Raw genomic sequence first — 16,217 nt, forward strand, 5'->3', positions numbered from 1 at the left:
ACAGTACCCGCCCTAAGGGCGGGGCTTCAATTGGGAAGCCCAAATGAAAAGGTAAAATATCAGAAATTGAAGGCTTTTTTATTTTAAATGATTCATATAAACATCCGTTGAATCATATCACATGCAAATCATCAAAATCTAAACAGTACATGGCTAAACAGTACATGGACGATCACGTACCACGTACATCTCGCGTCTCGCTCGCTCTCATGTTGTCCCGATAATGATCCTTCCGCAGGTTCACCGACGGAAACCTTGTTACGACTTTTACTTCCTCTAGACAGTCAAGTTCGCTCATCTTTTCAGTGCACCGGCACGAGCCGAGAACGGCCCGTGCAGGGGCTGATCCGAGGATCTCATCAAACCGTCCGATCGGTAGTAGCGACCGGCGGTGTGTACAAAGGGCAAGGACTTAATCAACGCGAGCTGATGACTCGCGCTTCCTGGGAATTCCTCATTCGTGGGACACTGTCTCAAGCCCCAGTCCCCATCACGGATGGGGCTCAGCGGTTTACCCGAGCCTGACGGCGAAGGGCAAGGTACATGCTGGCCCGTCCAGTGTAGCGCACGTGTGGCCAAGGACATCGAAGGGCATTAAACGTTCATTAAAGGATTACGAAACGAAAAACATGACAAAATTACGTTCACACCGTCACGTCAAACACTACCGTGAACACATACATCGTCACAACATCGTCACAATGAACGTTATGTGAACGCGAATGTTATGCGGGAGTCCAAACCTGAGAATGCTGGAGACTAAAGCTGAAATTGGGAAAACTAAATAGCCTATTTTACTCCTGGAGATCCCACGATTACCCACCCAAAATATCTTTGCGATCGGTTCAGCAGTTTTTATGGTACCTTCGAACAGACAGACGGACATTTGGTGAATTATAGTAAGATAAACACTACATGGGCCCAGCACACATTCACGGGGGAGGGGGAGGGGAAAACGAACGTTGGAAACCTGTCAGCACAAAGGCCACCGATGTTCCAGATGCCTCTCCTCGTGACGGCCTTTGTCTCGACTCCACCGACGAACACCTGGCCGGGCAAAACGGCAGCCCTCAACATGAGCAGGTAAGGGCAATCCCAGCACGGACAGGCAGGTGAAGATCGATCGACAGCACAGACTTGGGCAGGTGAGGTCGATCGTCAGCATGGACTTGGGCAGGTGAGGTTGATCGTCAGCATGGACTTGGGCAGGTGAGGTGGATCGTCAGCACGGACTTGGGCAGGTAAGATTGTGCACCGAGAGGGAGTCCGGCAGCCAGCAGAGGGCAATCACTGGCAGAGTGGCAGAGGCCTGCGAGAGAGTTTGGTCGAGAGCGGATGGACAAGTGCTGAATCCACCCGGCAAAAAGAGAGTCATGCACACGTGCAGAGGTAACAAAGTCCAGGGCCAAGAGAGAGAATTGAAGGCAGGTGCTAGGTGAAAGCTGTGCTAGGTGAACCCCAGCAGAGAGAGAGAATTACGTACAGAGGCCTATGAGAGAGAGAATAATAATCATGCACGTGCTAAGTGAGGCCGCCAGAGAGAGATCGGCCAAGACAAAGTATCAAGTCTTGCGAGATCTTGTCGGGGCGGTCACGGTTTTTCGAAGCTGTTCCACGATCCTCACGCACGCTCGAAGTTAAGTAATTGTCACATTTGTATTTTTGTCGAAACTGTATTTATCTTACGTGTGTGTACCTTTTGCGTGTCCTTCGGAAGATTATCGGTGTTAATCTTTCATACCTGTATAAAATAGTTGAGTATTTCGTGCCACGCGGCCTAGTTGTTGAAGCTTCCGACCTTGAGGCTTGGTTCTCTCCGGGTATCCAAAGCGGTTATTTTTTCAGTTGTGTGTTTGTCAAATTTGTTTGTCATTGCGTGTTTGTCATTCCACCCCTCCTCCATCGTTCTGACTCGGATGGCTAACTTGAAAATCACGACAAACCCAATTTGTTATCAATGTTCGTCTTTCATTAATCATCCACTTTCTAAACTCCCCTCTTGCCCCTCCCCTCCAAATCCCCCCCTTGCACCTACACTCCTAAACTCCCCCCTTGCCCCTCCACTCCTAAACTCCCCCCTTGCCCCTCCACTCCTGAAATCCCCCCTTGCCCTTCCCCTCCTAAACTCCCCCCTTGCCCATAAACTCCCCCCTTGCCCCTCCACTCCTAAACTCCCCCCTTGCCCCTCCCCTCCTAAACTCCCCCTTCAAAACTCCCCTTCAAAACTCCCCCCCAACCCCTCCCATTCAAATCTCCCCCCATACCATTCCTCTCCAATTCTCCCTCCTCCCCCCTCCTCCTCAAAGCTGCCTCCTCCCCACTTCGTCTCCCTTCTATCTCATACCTCCACCCCCCCCCAACCTTCTACTTTCCTCTGCCCCCCTTCAAATAACCCCTCACTGTGCCTCATCCCTTCACCATCAAACCTTTCATCCTCCTCATCCTTCCCTTTCTTGGAACTCTTCTGTAATCTCTGACACACTATCAACTGCTCTCCCTACCTCCCCCTCTCATCCTTCATCTTACCCTACTCCTCCCCTCCCCTGTCCTGTACCCGATGCTCCCCCTCTCTCTTCATTAACGGAATGGACCTCAAACATCCGGGGCCTTCGCTCAAACCTGACTGATCTCTCCATACATGTTGATTCTGACAATCCAGACTTGATCTGCTGAACAGAGACTTTCCTCCTTCAAGATGTTTCTGATTCCTTAATATCTCTTCCTGGTTACTCCCTCCTCCGGTACGATAGACCTGAGCCTCGTCCTGGTGGTGGGGTGGCTATCTTTATCAAAAACTCTCTTCCTCACTCTCCTTGCACTGCCCTCTCTCCTCCTCACCCCCAGGAGTACCTCTGGCTACGGCTTCCTCTCCGCTCCCACCTTTTGTTCATATGTGTTCTGTACCGTCCTCCAAACAGTGATGACTCCATTTACATTTCACTGTCTGACAACATGGACCAACTTCTATCCGCTCATCCCAACTCTCTCTTCCTCATATGTGGTGACTTCAACTGTCATCATGCCAGCTGCTTGGGTGTGGGTTCCTCTCTCACCAGTCATGGCACCTCAGCAAAGGACTTCTGTGACTCACTGGGATTGACACAATCTGTCAATTTCCTGACCCGGATCTCAGCCAATGGAGTATCTGCTCTTCTAGACTTGGTTATGACTAACTTCCCTGCAAATGTCTGCTGCTCTTCTTCTGCTCCAATCGGTTCTTCTGATCATGTGCTTGTCAAAGTGGACATCTCTCTGGCCATTCTCAGAGAGCCTCCTCAGCGTCGGCGAGTCTGGCATTTCACTCAGGCCGACTGGGACGGTCTTCAAGCAGCCATCAATCGTCTGGATTGGTCTCCCATCTCCACTGCCTCTGACATCAATTCTTCCTGGGAATTCTTCCAAATCAAACTGCTCTCTCTCATGCACAGATTTATCCCATCTCGTCTTCAGTTGTCTTACCCTTCCTCCCATCCATGGTACACTGAATCTTGTGGTGAGGCAGTTGCCCTGAAACAACTTGCCTTTGCCTCTTGGAAGGCTAATCCAACTGAAGGCAATCTCAGTTCCTTCCACCGAGCTCAGAACAAGTGTGTGTCTACCCTCAGGAGTGCCAGGAAGCACTATCTCTCCACACTCAAGAATGAACTCTCAAACCTGTCTCCTTCCTCCAAATCCTGGTGGCGTCTGGTCAAATCTGTTTCTGGTGTTTGTTCCCCCTCCATCCCCTCCCTTACCTCAAATGGCCACACAGTTGACGTCGCACGTGACAAAGCCGAATGCCTCAACTCTGTGTTTGCCTCAAAATCTTTAGTCCCAAACCCATCTCTCTCTGTTCCCACCTTTCCCAGTCGAACCCAACTGCTCCTGGACTCTGTGTCCTTCTCTCCTGACAAGGTGGAGGAGTTTTTGTCTAACCTCGACTCTGATTCTGCAACTGGACCAGACGGCATCAGCCCACGGGTCCTAAAATCGTGCTCTGCCGCTCTATCTCACCCTCTCTCTGTTCTTTTCACCCTCTCTTTTGCTCAAGGTCATCTGCCAGCATCCTGGAAATCAGCAAACATTACCGCTTTACACAAAAAGGTGCAAAAACAGATCCTTGCAACTACAGACCAATCAGCCTGCTCCCAATTATCAGCAAAGTCATTGAATCCATCATTGCTTCGGATATAAAATCTTTCCTCTTCTCCAATGGCTTGATCTCTGATAATCAATTTGGTTTCAGACCAGGTCACTCTACTCTGGACATGCTGCTTCTGCTGTCTCAAAAATGGATGGAGGTCCTCAATGCCAAACAGGAAATCAGAGCTGTCTCCCTTGACATATCACGTGCCTTCGATACGGTCTGGCACCCAGCTCTGCTCACCAAACTCTCCTCCTATGGTATCCATGGAAATCTCCATGCATGGCTTGTGGACTTCCTCTCTGGTCGTAGTCAACGTGTGGCCCTGAATGGATTTCTCTCATCTCCCCTTCCTGTTCAGGCTGGAGTTCCCCAAGGCAGTGTTCTGGGCCCTGTGCTTTTTATGGTCTTCATCAATGATCTCTCCGACTCTCTGGAAAATCCTCTCTATCTCTTTGCTGATGACTCCACTCTCTGCCGCTCCATTCCTCTTCCCTCAGATCGGCAGTCTGCAGCTTCCTCACTCTCTGAAGACCTGGACAAAATCACAGACTGGTCAAACAAGTGGAACATGTCTTTCAATCCTGACAAATCTCCCACTCTTACTATGTCTCTCCGAAAAGATCAACTGGACAACCCTCCCATCTACTTTCTCAACAATCCTCTCCAAGAAGTTCTGTCGCTCAAGCTTTTGGGTCTCACTATCTGCCATGATCTTTCTTGGGAAAACCACATTTCCAAGCTAGCCTCCAAAGCCAGTCGCCGACTGGGCATCCTCCGTCATGCAAAGTCCTTTCTCGGCACACCTGAGCTCCTCACCACATACAAGGCTTTCATCCGCAGCTCAATGGAATACTGTTCTCCCCTATGGAATACTGTGCTCCTGCCTCACACCTAGCTCGGCTTCACGCTGTTGAAACCAAAGCTTTCAGAATCATTGGAATCTCCCGTGATGAAGCTATCTCTGAGGGCCTTTCACTCACTCACCGCAGGCAGGTAGGTGGTCTTTCTGTCTTCTACCGACTCCTCTCCGGCCTTGCTCCCCCAGCTCTCTCTGTGCTCTGTCCCCCAAATATTGCTACAGGTCGCACAAGATCTGCCACAAACCTCTGACGGTTAAACTGCCGAAATCTCGGCTCTCTGCTCACCTTCACTCTTTCATTCCTCTTTTCTCCCACCTCTGGAACAAACTCCCACATGCCCTTCAATCCCACTCCTCCCTCCAGGTCTTTAAAACAGCTGTTCACCACCATCTCTTATCTTCCCCCATCCAAAACCTTGATCTTTTCTACCCCCGCTAATTCACCCCAGATCGACCTTGTTTGAAATTACAACTTCTTTCCTGGAAGTCCTGGCAGTGTCCATATGTTTTATACCTCTCCCACCGCCCCTTTCCCATGCCTCCCCCCCCCAAAGCCCTCTCCCTTCCACAGATCTCTCGATGTCTCCATGTCTCTCGGTCCCTGCTCTCAAATGTTGTGTTTGTGTCCTTCCCCCTCTCTCCCCATCTTGTCTACCGCTCCCGATGTTATATGTCTTATGTGTCGGTTTGTCTTTCTGTGTGATTAATGTTCGCTCTTTCACGAGCCTCGATCTTGTATACGAAAAAAAAAAAAGAAGTCTGCAAGGCCTTTTTAAGGGCCCTGGCAAGTTGTGGGGCTGCTGTTCGAGGGTGGCTGGGCTCCCCATTGGTGGAGCCCGTCACTCCGCCCCTCAAGCTCTCTTGAATTTCCTCAGGCACTGATTGGTGGGTTTGAAGAGTTCCCTGTCCACAAAATGTTGTTGGCATCCACTCTTGAGGCCCTTGGCCAGTCTTCTGTCCTTCAAGACCCTGAATCAACAACTGTGGATGCAATCTTTGTGCATCTGCCTGGTTTATCATCCCTTAGGAGTGGAGGACCTGTCTTTCCCTTTCCCCTAATGCAAGACATACAAACCCAAAATAAGGAGAAGGGGCTAAGATAATGGCCTGCTATGAAATAACTATTCGAAGGGACCGGTATGGTGTTTGCCATTACTTTTTAGTGGTTTCCCAAACCGCAACAATACTGTCGTGAGATTTGTATATGAACAAGAAAACAACAAACCAGAAAAGGTATCCTTAATCCATTTAGCAACAAGCTTCCAAAAACAGATTGAAATGAAGGATACTACACAGAAAAGCAAAACAGAAATAAATACAGAAACAATGATTGCAAAGAAGAAAACTACAAAAATAAATATCAGCAGATATTTTATGGCAAAAGGGCTTGGCAGAATAGGGATCAACAAGGTAGTCTCACTGGAATGGTAAAGAAGAGGTCAAATTATTTGGGATGGAGAAGGAGTCTCATAAATGCCCAAGACCACGAGCCTCGATTCAGTATCCAAAAAAACCCAAAAAACCAAGGACACCACACAAATGCCTTTAAGAAAATGGCGAGAATGAACCATTCGGACAAATGCAGGTTTTGTGAGGTACAAACAGAAAGAACCATTCACCTACTTTTGGGATGTGAAAAACTCATGGCAGAACAGTTGTACATAGAAAGACATGACGGCATCTGTAGAGTAATCCACTGGCACATCTCCAAACATTTCAACATTCGGTTCCAGAACAATTAAAGAAACACAAACCAAATCCAATCCTTGAAAATGAACATATAGTGCTCGCGCATGATATGATGATCCCATCAAGTGTAGACATTGCAAACAAAGCATTACATCTTTACATCGTGCTCAGACATAAAAAGGAAATTGTTGATTGAGGGTTCAGCACCCAATGACTTTGGATTAAATGCTGCAGAAATCAGGAAAATGACCAAATACCAGGATCTGAAAAACGAGCTCAAGAGGACTTGGAAATTGAAGAAAGCTGAAATTGTACCAGTGACAGTCTGAAGAAAACCCTCGCTTTGTTTCCGGGGAATATCGCCACAAACAGGCTACAAGTGGAGGTTGTCGGAGGTTCAGTGACGATTTTGAAAAGAACCCTTGGAATGAGCTACGAGACCGAAGTTTCACAATTTGGTTTATGAATAACGATTGTTTTACCCCAAAAAAAAATGAGTTGGGAATTTTGACTTTTGAGTACACGAGCACAATTTGTGGAAAGTTTTTCATTCATCCAGCTTTAAAAGACATGTGATTGTTCACAAAGAACACAAATATCACCTACACCTACACACACACACACACTGAGGTGGATGCTTTTGAGACATGGGAGGGGAAACACACACATGAAGATAACAACCAACAAGGGAATAACCATACAAATTCACAATTTGCGGATAAATCTTTCACCCAATCATCCCGCCTTATAACATACATAACAAGTAATAATGGTGAATCCCGATACAAATGTACACTTTGTGAAAAATATTCCGTCCTTCAGGCAATCTAAAAACGCACTTGAGAAATCATACTGGCTTTTGATCACAATGAGCAGAGAGCCTTAAAGGTGTGCGGCCCCTGGGGGCATTTACCCTCTTGGCATAACTCCACTGAGTGCAATCGGTGAGCCCAATCAAGAAGCCAGCACCCTGTGGGAGAAGGAAGCCACCTCGTTGGCTGCAACCAAAGATGTTCCCAATTTTGCTCAACCCTCGGAGGGCACACTTTTAAAGTCGGACTTATCAACAAGTTCTTTATCAATAAGTTAGACCCATTTTTTTCCTGGAAGTGCTAGCAATGTCCATGTGTTTTTTTTTTAACCTCTCCCACCCCCACCTCTCCCCTTCCGTGCCTCCTCCCCCCCAAGCCCTCTCCCTCCCATAGATCTCCCGATGTCCCTGCTCTCAAAAGTGAGCTTCCCTCTCTCTCGCCATCTTGTCTTCCGCTCCCTTTATTATATGTTTTGTGTGTCCGTTTGTCTTTTTGTGATTAATGTTAGCTCTTACATGAGCCTCGATCTTGTATACCAAAAAGCAAAGAAAAAAAAAAGTGAAAAAAGGAAAAATATTTTCAACAAGATATTGAATTGTCATGAAAATGCTGTTTGACTAAAGTGACGTGTTGGAGCCATGGCAACACCGATTTATTTAAGCGAGAGTCGCAGGATATGGCAGTTAGTTGGTAGAATGTTCACGTTTCAGCACTAAACTTTGTTTTGATTACTTAAGGAACAAGTGTCATGCAGTGCCAGTGTGAAGAGGTGCATTTCCGTGTCGCATTTGAATTTAGGTTATGGACGTTTAATGTCCCATGATTGCTTTCTTGAAGCTTGTCCTTCATGTGTTGGTCGTCTGATAATATTGTGCACTTGGGGTGAGCCAAGAATGGTGAGGAAATTGACGTTTGGAGCAGCATGTATCGGTGGTGGAGGTTATGTATTCACCCATATACAGTTGATTAATTGGTTGGTCTGATCTGTTATTCTGTTTGTCTATTTGTACGTCAATTGCTTACAGATCACATTTTTACTCTGATATTCATGACGCTTCACAAACTGGTTGAGCTAGTGAGCGACAACCTGGAACCTTATTGTTTTTGAGGTCAAAAGGTGAAGATCTCATAAATCGTCATTTTTCAACCAATTCACTTGATATCTTTGTGCCATATATAAAACTGAAAAACATGGGTGGACGGTGAACCCTCATCGAGGTTGAAGCCTTCGTCGACCCATATGAGTATGTCTATTAATTGCATACTGTTTGAATATTTACACCTTTTAGACCATTTTATTTTTACTTTTTATGCCCTTTGGATCTTTTAAGACCCTTTATACTTTTTAACCTGCACACCATTTAGACCTTTAAGATCCCGAAGACCCTTAAGAACCCTAAGACTGTTTATAACCTTAAGAACCATTAGACCCCGAAGACTCTCAAGACCTCTTAGACCCTTTATAACCCAAAGACCATTTAAGACCCCGAAAACCCAAAAGACCCTTTATAACCTGAAGACTTGTTGTTTGGTGTAGGTTGTTTTAATTGTGCTTTGGGTGAAGGATATTTTGGCTGTTTAATGTCCTTTTGGGTCACAATGACACAAGCCAAGGCTGCAGTGGCCTCGATAAACTGTAACAACTCAAGACGGAAGAGACGCTGACAGTTTGCAGAAGATATCTAAAACACCGACAGTTTGCGTTAAGCAGGAAAAAGAAAGGAGAAAGAACAGAGACAAAGGGGGAAAAAGACATTCTCTTGAGCTGCTGTGCTGACTTTCATTTGGTGAAAATCAATTTTATAACCGACTAACCCAGTAAAGGAGGAATTGGGGGTCTTCTGTATGCGAACCTTGGATTGTTGAGTGATTCTTTGACTCTGAAGAACCAATGTCACCCCGCTGTATGTGGGTTGATGGAGATTCAGCTTCACTTATTTTATCATACCCGGTATGGTATCGTTTGCACAACTCCGTCTACTCGTCAAATCTACTGGTCGGACATTGCGCTACGATTGTCTCGGAGACGACTTCAAAGCAGGCATATTGTCGCTGGCGCATTATCGAGAAGGCAGCTTGCCCGTTCCTCCACTTTCTTCTCATCTGCAAGCACCCATGGTTCTTCGCAGTGCGCAGTCCTGCAGCGTGCAGTCCCATCTTCAACTTGACCTGTGGACTCGGGTTCTTCTTTATAATTTGGTGAAACAAGGCTTGTAGATTTTCACGATGCGACTGGCCGGTCGACCTCATCCTGTGCGCACTCTCGGGACGAGATACTTTCGAACGTGTTCACAGCTGACCCTTCACCCATTTATTACCCTCTGGATTTTAATTTTACAAACTGTTTGCTTGAGATAAGTTACCATTTCGAGAGTCGTGAGTTAACTTATTGCAGCATTGATATCTGTGACATTTGTACGTGTTTAATTTGGGGATTCTCGGGAAAGTCAAGTATTGCTATTATTCAGAATTATTGTTTTTAAGGTGGACAGTAGGGATTAATAAATATTGCTTATAAAGTTATCCTTCTGTCTCTTGTCATCGATAGGTTTTGCAAAGGGCACATTAGTGTCTATTTCTTTTCTGCCATGACACCCTCCAGTTTACCATTGCACTCCCTGTGGTGCTTCAAGGTTGACACATGCCAGAAATTGGGGGGCTCGTTTACTGATGTGAAACCAAATTGCTACAATAATACTAAAGTGATTAACGACCAATTTGAAATAAACAAAGCGCTGACAGCCACGGCCGAACAAAGTTTCATCATGTGGTTCATGAATAATGATCTTAAACCGAAAAAGTAGGTGTAGATTTTGAGTTCTGGGAAAACTCCCCCCCCCCCCCCACCCCCACCTCAATCCCCTCCGCCCCATCTTCTGAAACCCGCAAATGGGGACAATAACCAACCAGAACACCCATACAAATGCATGGTTTGTGGAAAATGTTGTTGTCAGTCAAAATGCACATGATAATTCACAATGGACAACGCTCATAGAAATATATTGTTACAGATCGCGGTTTAGGATGTTAGTTACCGAGCGGTTTGGTATTTAACCGCGACCTAACAGGATCCCCGACTCACCCGAACTTTGGCCGTATCGCACCACAGCTGCTCAATCAGGGAAAAGACAAAGGTGACGAATGCAAAGAGGAAAAAGGAATAAAACGAGAAGACGTACAGACGAGTAATGGGGTTTATTATTTACACACACAAGCAAAAAGGAGCAATCAAGTTTATTTACAACACATAAGACGCAGGTGACACAGTGCAAATACTAGCTTATCTACAGGCTTAACTTATCCCAGGACAGAACAAACAAAAGACACTGACTCACGTGGGGAATTGCAGGAATCGCAGGATGTGGATGGCTGGAGGGAGAGGGAGGTCCAAGGGGGTCATGCAGCACGATCGGCGCGTTTAGCAGCCGCCGTTCCTTTTCGGCCCTGCTCCAAACCGCCGCCCAGGCCCCAAGCGGCTGCTGGGTGTCGCTGCTGCTGCGGCCTCCGCTTGCCTTGCCAGGCCTTGTCCCACTCGTCTGGTCCAACCCTCAACTCTTTCTTGGTCCCTCACTCTTTACCACTCTCTCTTGACGACCAACTCAGACCAACTCAGACCTCTCTCACCAAGACCAACCCTTTGTGACCAACCGACTCAGACCCTCTACTGGCAACCGACTCACTCCAACTCCTTGTGACCAACTCCAGGGCTTTTTGTCTTCTGCTCTCCTCTGTAAAAACGCATCTCCTTTTGGACACGCCCTGCCTTGGGTTATATAGGCCCCCGCCCCTCAACCTTTTCGAACCTCCCCGATCGCTCTTCCTCCGCCCTCTCTAGCCAAACCCCTGGCTCATGGTTGGTCGAGTGGGGCTGGCTCACTCCTCCCCTCTATGACGAGGTGGAGACACGCCTTTCTTCCCCGACTCGAGCCTCGTGGTCAATGGCGGTTATTGGAGGGGAGGTAATATGGGCAATCGAGGCTTGGCAATGACGAGAGGGGATGTAATATGAAATGGAGATTTTGGGGATGGGAAGGAAAGGGGATCTATTCTCTTTTACTGGTGCAATGGAGTATTTCAATTAATGGAAGACACAGCCTTACGCTAATACACATAATAAGGATATAACTGTCAAAAAAAGATATATCGTGTCCTGCATGTATGTTTTATGGACTAACTACGGGAACGCCCTTTGACCTTTATACAACCACAAACGGAGGGAGGAGGGGTGATATTTTACGACAACCTTTTACAACAACATTTTACCACAACAATAAAATAAAAAAAACATTCTCATATCCACAACAATATATTCTGTGAAAAGCTTTTTATTCGGTCATCCAACTTGAAAACATAAAAAATAGAAAATTCCAAACAAGGAAAATGCCCATATAAATGCTAAGTTTGTGGGAAATCATTCATTATATCATGCGAGCTCAAAACACACTTAAAGGTCCACAGAATCAGAAATTCATGTTTGGTTTAATGAATAAATATGGCTTCACTTAACACCTAATGCGAGTTTTTTTTGAATAAATATTGTCGTGTGTCTACCCTGTAGTGAACACCGCAGGGCGACACGGACGACCAAACGAGGTTTAACTCCAAGGTGTTCAATCCAATGGCGGACCTTCGTTATATGCACGAGGGGTGGGAGAGGGAGGAGTAGGGGGAAGAGCCGCGAGTGCTTACCTTCACCGGTCCACCGGCAGTCTCCCAACCTGTGACCATTAACTCACACCGACATGGAATTAAAATGTATAAAAACACCGGCTTTATTAAAGAATGCCGGTAACAAAGATTGCACGATAAAAAAACGATTCCTAAACGGTACGTCCCCACACAGACTCGATTACACACAAAGGATCTTTTGAGATCTTGGCGCATGTGCAAGATTGGAGGTCACGTCTTTTCGAAGCTGTCCATGCGCTCACGCTTTCGAAGTTAAGTAATTTTTCACAATTGTGTTTTTGTTGAAACTGTATCTATCTTTCGGTGTGTGTACCTACAGTGTGTCTTTAGTAAGATTCTCGGTGTTAATTTTTCATACAAGTATACAAAATCGTCGGTTAATTCGTGTCGCGTATTTTGAGGCCTAGTACTAGTAGGCTACCGTTGTCCGACCTTGAGGCTTTGTTTTTCTCTCAGCGGTCCGTCGATTGCGCTGCAATTACTTTAGTTCTCTGTTTTTGTCCCAGTCTTTCACCCCATAATTCCTTGTTTAAAATCTCAACAAAAAAAAAAACCCAAAAAAAATATTTCCTTCTCTGTTCTTATTCGCTTATTCGTTGGTCTTATTTGTTCATTCGTTCTTCGATCACGTGTTTCACCCCCATTTCCCCCCAGATAGTTTTCACTGCTCAATTTTAAAATGTTTAAACTTTCCCCTGAAGAACTGTATTCTGTCGTATATTACAACACCTTTTTCTTCTTCTTCTATAAAAGGATGCTTTCGACTTGCTCACCAAATCTATTCATTCCAAAAAAAATTACATCTCTTACAGTTACTCTTTTCTACATTCCCGAAACTCTCCTACACTCTACCCCTCCTTCAGCGTCCTCAAACTTATTTTTGACTCGACGGTCACAAGAAACTCATTTTGCAATAAATGTTCGTTTCCCATTAATCGTACACTTTTCAAAATCCAATCTCAGCCCTCCCCTCCAAATCTTCCCCATCACCCCTTCCCTCCAAAACTTCCCCATCACCCCTCCCCTCCAAAACTTCCCCATAACCAATCTACCCCCTTGCCCCTCCACTCCAAATCTTCCCCATCACCCATCTCTTTCAAATATTCCCCCTTGCCCCTCCCGTCCAAATCTTCCCCATCACCCATCCCTTTAAAATCTTCCCCCTTGCCCCTCCCCTCCAAATCTTCCCCATCACCCATCTCTTTCAAATCTTCCCCCTTGCCCCTCCCGTCCAAATCTTCCCCATCATCCATCCCTTTCAAATCTCCCCCCTTGCCCCTTCCCTCCTAAACTCCACCCACACCCCTCCCCTCCGAGACTCTCCCTCGCTCCTCCCCTCCTAGACTCCTCTCTCACCCCTCCTCCTCAAAGCGTCCTCCCCGCTTCTTCCCCCTTCCAACTTTCACCTTCATCTCCCGCTACCTTCTGCCTCGCTCTTCCCCCTCCTCAAATAACACCTCACTGTGCCTCACCCAATCACCATCAAACCTTTTGTCTGCCCCATTCTTCCCTTTCTCCAAGCTATTCTGAAATCTCTGACACACCTTCAACAGCTCTCCCTACCACTTCCTCCTCTTCCACATCTTACCCTAGCCCTCCCCCCCCCCACCCCGTTCTGTATCCGATGCTCCCCCTTCCTCTTCATTAACGGTATGGACCTCAAACATCCGGGGCCTTCGCTCAAACTTGACTGATCTCTCCATACAGGTTGCTTCTGACAAACCAGATGTGATCTGCTTAACAGAAACTTTCCTCCTTCATGATGTCTCTGATTCCTTGGTATCTCTCCCAGGTTACTCCCTCCTCCGGTATGATAGACCTGAGCCTCGTCCTGGAGGTGGGGTTGCTATCTTTATAAAAAAAAACTCTTCCTCACTCGCCCTGCACTGCCCTCTCTCCACCTCACCCCCAGGAATACCTTTGGCTACGGCTTCCCCTTCGCTCCCACCTTTTGTTCATATGTGTGTTGTACCATCCACCAAACAGTGATGACTCCATCTACATCTCGCTGTCTGATAATATGGACCTCTTCTATCTACCCATCCCAACTCTCTCTTCCTCATATGTGGTGATTTAAATTGTCACCATGCCAGTTGGCTGGGTGTGGGTACCTCTCTCACCAGCCATGGCTCTTCAGCAAAGGACTTCTGCGACTCACTGGGACTGACACAATCTGTCAATTTCCCAACCCGGATCTCAGTCAACGGAGCCTCTGCTCTTCTGGACTTGGTTATGACTAACTTCCCTGAAAATGTCTGCTGCTCTTCTTCTGCTCCAATCGGCTCATCTGATCATGTGCTTGTTAAAGTGGACATCTCTCTGACCATTCTCAGAGAGCCTCCTCAGCGTCGACGAGTCTGGCATTTCACTCAGGCCAACTGGCACGGTCTTCAAGCAGCCATCAATCATCTGGACTGGTCTCCCATCTCTACCGCCTCTGACATCAACTCATCCTGGGAATTCTTCCAAAGTAAATTGCTCTCTCTCATGCACAGATTTATCCCATCTCGTCTTCAGTTGTCCTACCGTTCCTCCCGTCCATTGTACACGGAATCTTGTGGTGAGGCTGTTGCCCAGAAACAACTTGCTTTCGTCTCCTGGAAAGCAAATCCAACGGATGGAAATCTCATTTCCTTTCACAAAGCCCGAAAGAAGTGTGTGTCCACCCTCAGGAGAGCCAGGAAACAATATCTCTCTGTTCTCAAGACCGAACTCTCTTATCTGTCTCCCTCTTCCAAATCCTGTTGGCGTCTGGTCAAATCTGTTTCTGGTGTTTGTTCCCCCTCCATCCCCTCCCTCACCTCAAACGGCTACACGGCTGACTCCGCACGTGAAAAAGCTGAATGCCTCAACTCTGTGTTTGCCTCTAAATCTTGTGTCCGAAACCCATCCCTCTCTGTACCCAGTCGTACCCAGCTGCTCCTGGACTCTGTGTCCTTTCCTCCTGACAAGGTAGAAAAGTTTCTGTCAACCCTCGACTCTGATTCTGCAACTGGACCTGACGGCATCAGCCCATGGGTCCTAAAAGCCTGTTCTTCTGCTCTTTCACTCCCCCTCTCTGTTCTCTTCACCCTCTCTTTTGCTCAAGGTCATCTGCCATCTGCTTGGAAATCAGCCAACATCACCACTTTGCACAAAAAAGGTGCGAAAACAGATCCTAGCAACTACAGACCAATCAGCCTTCTCCCAATTAACAGCAAAGTCATGGAATCCATCATTGCTTCGGATATGAAATCTTTTCTCTTCTCCAATGGCTTGATCTCTGATCATCAATTTGGTTTCAGACCTGGTCACTCTATTCTGGACATGCTGCTTCTGCTTTCTCAACAGTGGATGGAGGTCCTCAATGCCAAACAGGAAATTAGAGCTGTCTCCGTTGACATATCACGTGCCTTCGATATGGTCTGGCACCCTGCTCTGCTCACCAAACGCTCTTCCTTTGGTATCCATGGAAATCTCCACGCATGGCTGGCGGACTTCCTCTCTAGTCGTAGTCAATGTGTGGCCCTGAATGGGTTTCTCTCATCTCCTCTTCCTGTTCAGGCTGGAGTTCCCCAAGGCAGTGTTCTGGGCCCTGTGCTTTTTCTGGTCTTCATCAATGATGTCACTGACTCTCTTGAAAATCCTCTCTATCTCTCAGCTGATGACTCTACTCTCTGTCGCTCCATTCCTCATCCCTCAGATCGGCAGTCTGCAGCCTCACTCTCTGCAGACCTGGACAAAATCACAGACTGGGCAAACAAGTGGAACATGTCTTTCAATCCTGACAAATCTCACACTCTTAAGATGTCTCTCCGAAAAGACCGACTGGACAACCCTCCCATCCACTTTCTGAATAATCGTCTCCAAGAAGTTCTGTCACTCAAGCTTTTGGGGCTCACTATCTGCCATGATCTTTCCTGGGAAAACCACATTTCAATCTGGCCTCCAAAGCCAGTCGCCAACTGGGCATCCTCCGTCGTGCGAAGTCCTTCCTTGGCACACCTGAGCTCCTCACCACATACAAGGCTTTCATCCGCAGCTCAATGGAATACTGCTCTCC

The 16,217-nt window shown here is 46.9% G+C and overlaps 1 protein-coding gene across 1 annotated transcript in view; it reads left to right on the top strand.

Annotated features, from left to right (window-relative positions):
• Positions 1 to 16,217, top strand: part of LOC137417804 (uncharacterized) — a 107,898-nt gene that overhangs the window by 61,250 nt on the left and 30,431 nt on the right. The window lies entirely within an intron of this gene.

Source organism: Myxine glutinosa, chromosome 5, assembly GCF_964187855.1.
Source record: "Myxine glutinosa chromosome 5, kmMyxGlut1.1, whole genome shotgun sequence".
Taxonomy (NCBI): Eukaryota; Metazoa; Chordata; class Myxini; order Myxiniformes; family Myxinidae; genus Myxine; species Myxine glutinosa.